Below are 6,280 nucleotides of genomic sequence, written 5' to 3' on the forward strand. Positions count from 1 at the left end.
GAGGGGGGAAACCGAGGGGCGGGGAGCCAGGGCAAAGGAAGAAAAGGGGAGACTGAGGGCAGGCCGCGGCCCAGAAGTTAGGACAGGACCGCAGGTAGGCGGCGGAGGCTCGAGGGGCAGAGCCGGCGAGAGGCGGGAGTGCAGAGTGGGGCTCTGGTTCTCATGGGGGAGCTGGAAAGCGCCCCTCTCCGAGGTTGCGGGCGGGGTGGGACTGCCGCCAGGGCGCGGCTCCTCGCTGGCCCTGGGCCTATGCTGCCCGGGGCCCCCAGGTGGGACAAGGCCGCAGTGTTGGGCCGCCCCGCCCGCCGCGGACGCCGGACAAGCGGCCTTTCTTTGGCCGGGCAGGGAGAAGGAGCCGCTTGTTTGCGCAGCCCGGGAAAGGGGCGGCCGCAGCGACACCGCCCGCTCCCCGCGGGGCCGCTGCGGGAAGGGGGGCCGAGGGTGCACGGGAGATGCGAGTGTGAGCGCAGGGCTGCGGTTGTCAGCGGCGGGCTGTGCGGGCGGGAACCGCGTGAGCGCGGCGGGCCGCGCGGGTGAACGGCGGGTCCAGGAGTGCAGCGAGCGCAGCGCGTGCGGACCGCGGGTCCAGGCGTGCGGAAGGCTGCCCCACGTGCGACGGCGGCCGAGACTCGGGCTGCACCGCGCCGGGCGGGCGCGTGGGTGACGCGGGCTGGGGCGCGGTGCGTGTCTGCTGCGTGGGATGCCTGACGTGGTGGGGAGCTTGTGTTTGTGTGCGAGCGGTCCGATGAGTCAGCCCGGGAGCCTCCGGGACGGCTGAGCTAACGGGCCCAGAATGCAGCCCCGCCCTCGCTCCCTGGGTCCCCCGCCGGGCCGCGCGGTCACCCGGCCAGGCCCCCGCTCGCCCCAGCCCCGGCGGAAGCGTCCGCGGGCGCCTCGGCAACCCCGCGCCCAGCGGCCCCTCCCAGGCCCCACCGCCCCCGCCCGCCCGCACTTCCCCATCCCGGAGGAACCCGGATGGCTGGCTCAGCCCCCGCCTCGGGGAACTCCGTTAGGGATACGAATCCAGACCCGGCGGGCGTGGCAAGAGCCTGGGACTCACTCCTCTAAGGGTGCCCCATCCGGCCTCCCGGACCCCTAAACACGCGGGGCCTCGGAGGAGGGCTCGGGAGGCCCCTGACGCGCCTCCCATCTCCTGAACACACTCCAGAGTCCCTCCCGGATTCCCACTGCCTCCGGGCTGGACTCCGCACACACTCCTCGTCCATCCAGGCGGCCTGGCCGGGGACAGGAGCGGAGATGGCGCGGGGAAGCCCCCTCGCCCAGGGCAGGGCTCTCAGTCCTGCGTTCGGCCGGAGAGTGGGAGGAGTGCGGCGCGGGCGGCCGAGCCCCCGCAAGTGTCCGCCCGGCAGTCCGTCTGGGGGCCCGCGGGAGAGTCTGGATGGGGCAAGGACCGGCGTCCCTCCCGGGGAGGAGCGCGAGGGCCCCCTCTGGCGGCTGCGCGGACAGAGGCTCGGGAGGGCAACAGCAAGCAGCTGGCAGAAAAGCAGCGGAGCCGGTCCCCCATAAAGCCCCGGCCGCCCCCCACCCCACTGCACTCACCTGGGGCGCCCCCACCTCCCCCACGGTTTCTTCTGGGCCCCCCAGCCCAGAGCTGATCTGAGGGCTCCCGCCAGGCCCTGGGACTTCCCCTTATCCAGTCCCAGCCGCGCAGCCAGCAAGACCCACGGACCTAGTGGGAGAGAGCGTCCTTACCTCGCGCGGAGAGAGTGGGTCACCGGTTCCTTCGCCCCGCTCGGCCGCCGCGGCCTCAGGCTCTGGAGGACACTGTTGCTTTTCCCTGGGAGCCCGCTGAGTGGGAGGAGAGCGAGAAGGTCCCGCCCCCCAGTCCCCGCCCCCGTCCCCCGTCCTGTCCTGCCAGGCCAGCCAGAGAAGACGCCCTTGTGAAGCTGGAGCCCAAGGTCCCCCCACCCACCCTTTCCCATAGCAGCACCTCCCCCCCACCCCCACCCCGACTGCACAGCGCCCGCTTTGTTCCTCTCTGCAGCTGGGCTCTCCGCTACCATCAACACACGCACACCCCCCTCCCCTCCTCCCCTCCCCTCCGGACTCCCCTAGACCACCCTCCACCCCTAGGCCTTAAGGCTCTTCTGAAAGGGTGTTTTTGATAATTTCTCACTCTCTCCCCCCGCCCGCTCTTTTAAAACCTGAGGTGCCTGAGTCCTCCGTGGCTCCCAGTGAATCTCTTGGTCACAGAGCCCTCCAGAAAATATCTGCTGAAGGGACCCAGGTTTACCCCATCACCCCTCCTCCTCCTCAGCCAATTCCAAGCCCTACCATGAAGAGCTGTAAACAGGGTTGATAACCCTGCATATCAGGCTTCACAGACTTTTCTAAGGAGAGGTAGAAGGGGCATAAAGTGCCAGGCAAAGTGTAAAGCACAGAAACCTGAACTGAATCATCATCTCGCCCCCATCCAGGTAGCTCCGCCCTCCCACCACCTGCGAGCTACAGACAAGACAATTGAGCACACCATCCTAGAGCAGTTTGGATCTCTGTAGGAGTAGGGGGTTAATGAAGAAAAGGAGGGACTAAAAACCTAAGAGGAGTCTAGAAACTGAGCCTGGGTAAAGTCTTTCTTCATCTCAACCCCACCCCGAAATCCAACGCGGACAGTGGATCCTTACCTTGCAAAGCCAGCTCTTGCCCCAGGAGACTGACAGGGGAGGCCCTAGGGAGCTGACCTCAGCCAGGCTGGACCTCTTTAACCTGTCCTAGAGGGATCCCTGAGGGCTTCCAGCTGGGGCAGAGAGAAACCGATTTGCCTTCTTTGGGATGAACATATCTTGTTCTGAGTCAGTGGCTTTAGTTTGTGCTCTCTTTCCCTAACCCTGGAACAGCAGGAGGCTGAACTGTAGCAATCTTTGGTCACTCATTGACAGGGCCAGCATTAGCAGGGGGGCCCCCCACGGCTGGAGGCTGGGGCTGACTGGAGCCAGGCAGTGGACAAGAGGGGGGAGGGGAAAGACACTTTGCAGTTACCAGCTGTGGCTAAGAGAGGTCAAACAAGCAAGGCTCCAGCCAGGCATGGGGGTACCAGGAAGCCTCAGGATTTGGGGGATGGGGAGGAAGCCTCTTATTCTTCCTCTCTTCATACTGTTTGAGGCTCATGAAAGTATTTTGACTCTGGCCACCTTTCATGAGGCAGATCACAACAGTAATTTTCAGACTATTCTGGTAAAAGAAAAAGAAACAAAACCCAAGCCATGGTATCCTCCGTGCCAAGACCTAGCATTTGAGGGAAGGGGCTCTGATTGGGGTACCTCAGAGTCTTTTCACATAACTGTTTCACGACTCCCAGATCTTCTTTACCGTCCTGGTCAGGAGGAATTTCAGGGAATAATCGAGCCTGCCACAAGGCAGCTGATGCTGAGGCAGGGGATTGAAACAGCACCCAACTTCTCTCCGTCCTCCCACCCAGGGACCAGCTGACCCCATGATAAAGGCTCTGTGCAATGTGTCCTCACTCCTGCTGTTCCTATGTTCCCACAGTTAAAGCACTCGGGGGACTACAGACCTACCACCCCCACCCTCCACCCCCACCCGCTGCACATCTGGAGCCCATCAAAAAACTCAGTGCTCTCTCACAATTACGCAAGAGGTCGAGCAGCTGGGAGCTCAGGAAAGGGGGAGGAAGAGAGAAGAAAGCAGAAAACAGCTTTCCAAGCATGCTTCAGACTTTCCGAAGTGGAAGCAGGGGGGAGAGGGCAAAGGCTGGGTGTGGAAGGAAGAGTGGCTTTTTGAAGGCCCTCTGCACTTGGCTATGAATGTCAGGAGTCTATTTCCACATCCCTCCTGCCTTTGCCTAGGTCCTCTTCCCACCCCTGTCCCTCCTCTCCAACTGTGCTCCCTCCAGCCCCAGAAGGGGGTGATTACTGCTTACCACAGCAAGCGAACCCCAGAGAGTCACATCTTCTAAAGCTATCCCTTCTGGCCCTCTGTGGATCCTGAGCTCAGGCATCATTAGTGTAGGTGTGGTGACAGCAATGACGCCAAGTAACTCCTCCCTGCATCCAACTTGGGAAGAAGTTCAAACCTTTCTTCAGCAGGAGGGCTCTCCTCAGCTTGTCCTAGAAATTGCACAATCCACGCTTAGACCCGAAGCTAAGAGACACCGAAGCTGAGTGGGCAGTTTGGGAAGTGGGGGAAGATTGGTCTCGTCTACATCCGTGTAGGCTCAGGACCTTCCTATGAGCTGAAAAGAACAAGCACTGATTTGGGCAAAAGAATGGGAAACAAAACCTATTTCCACCTCCCTCATTGCCTTGAAATTGTAAAGCCTCTTTTTCAACTGGCCCGTTTGGTTGTCAACCTGATCACACAGGGTACGCTTATGGGAGCTTTCCAGAATTGGACTAAGCCCTCAATAACCATTTAGCCCCTGTCCTATGAACAGCAAGGCAAAAAAACCTGTCTGTAAGGGGTGGGGGAGTGGGAAGTGACCCCTGCTTCTGCAAACTGCTTGGTCGCTTGATCTCTTGTGTTCGAGAGTGGGCAACAGCTTAATTTGGAAAGGTATAGCCTTCCTAAAGGTCTGGCTCCCGTAAACCCCCAACTGCCGAGGGTAAGATGGGAGACTGACACTTGTGGGGAGGCTTTCTAACCTTGGGTAAGAGCAATGTACAGCACCCAATTACTTGTGGGGCCTCTAGGGGTTTCAAAGCTCTATAGCTGCAAATAGATTTACCAAAGGGGGCAAGAAGAGGGAATGGAGGGAGAGAACGGTTGCAATGAGACATGTATAGTAAAGGGGGTTAAGTCAGTTTTTGCTTTGAGAGATTCCTCTGCAGCCTACAAGCAGGACCCCTACCTATTTCTCACCCTCACTGCATATCACCAGCTGTAGTTCACACTTGTCTACCTTAGAGGAAAAGGCTTTATAAGTAGGTACAGCCATTGCTTCTAGTTAGACTTTCATCTTCTTGAGGATGGGGGCTTTTTGTTTTTCTGTCTTCCTCCAATGAGCCCGACCAGATGTGAACTTTTTAAAAAAGCTACTCTGTATTGAGCCTGGAAATCTCTCAGACACGACTCAGCGTGAACAACTTCACATTAATTAGAGGGCAAAGCTTCCTGAGTCAGAGATGCATGGGTTGATAGATCTGGGGGTTTGAAACTACTGTGAGTGGATGAATTACAGATCTTTTTAGAAAGGAATTCCTGACCACGAGGTGTGTTCCCTACCTCCTCTGTGTGGAATTAATTAATTCACGGCAGGAACCACAAACCTCCTACATTAAACAGAATGCTCAGTCAGATCTAATTATTTTGTTAGTCTCCCTCATGAGGCCAACAAAAAGCCCACCTGAGGCGGCGGCCGGCGGCAGGCGGGGGCGGGGCCTGGCGCTGTGCGCTCCGCGGGACTAGGTGACGGTCTGAGCGCCAGGCCACACTCCAGCGCCCCGACCAGACGCTGTGTTTCTCTTAAGGAGAAAAAAAAAACCCCAACAGGGGTTATCTTCTTAGCTTTCGCCATGAAGATAAAAACTTTATCATTCTCACTCATTATTCAATACAGAGAGTCATTTGTCTTCCAAACAATTTGACGACAGTCAATAGCTGTTTAAGTTAAATAAAAAGGAACTAAGGGGGCGCCTGGGTGGCACAGCGGTTAAGCGTCTGCCTTCGGCTCAGGGCGTGATCCCGGCGTTATGGGATCGAGCCCCACATCAGGCTCCTCCACTATGAGCCTGCTTCTTCCTCTCCCACTCCCCCTGCTTGTGTTCCCTGTCTCACTAGCTGTCTCTCTGTCAAATAAATAAATAAAATCTTAAAAAAAAAAAAAAAGAAAAAAGAAACTAGGGAGGAAACCTTTTCTGAGGGAATTATCAGAACTCCCCACGCACCCATCCTTCACCCCGTCATCACTTACTTCTTACCGCCCGCCGTTGCTCTAATGGGGAAGGGAATGCTCTGAGATACCACCAATCGCTGTTATTCTTTACAGATACAGCCCCATGTTTCTGACTCTCCAACTGCCTCTGACAAAATTAAGACCAAAAATCCTTAAGTAGCATCAGATTCAAAAGCTCCACCGACCGGAGTACACGTGTGTGTGTGCGTGCACGCGCGCGCACACTGACAGAGAATACACACGGAGGCACGGCACCTGTAATGTGGGGGAAGGCAACAGTACTCTCGGATAGAGATTGTTTTCTCTTAAAAAAAACATATCATTAATTTTTAAACTTAGATCCTGTTACATTATCTCGAATCAGCAAGGAGACACCAAAGTATGAGAGTCAAGAGTCTAATATAAACA

This window comes from Ursus maritimus, unplaced genomic scaffold, assembly GCF_017311325.1.
Source record: "Ursus maritimus isolate PB19 unplaced genomic scaffold, ASM1731132v1 scaffold_16, whole genome shotgun sequence".
In the NCBI taxonomy this organism is placed as follows: domain Eukaryota; kingdom Metazoa; phylum Chordata; class Mammalia; order Carnivora; family Ursidae; genus Ursus; species Ursus maritimus.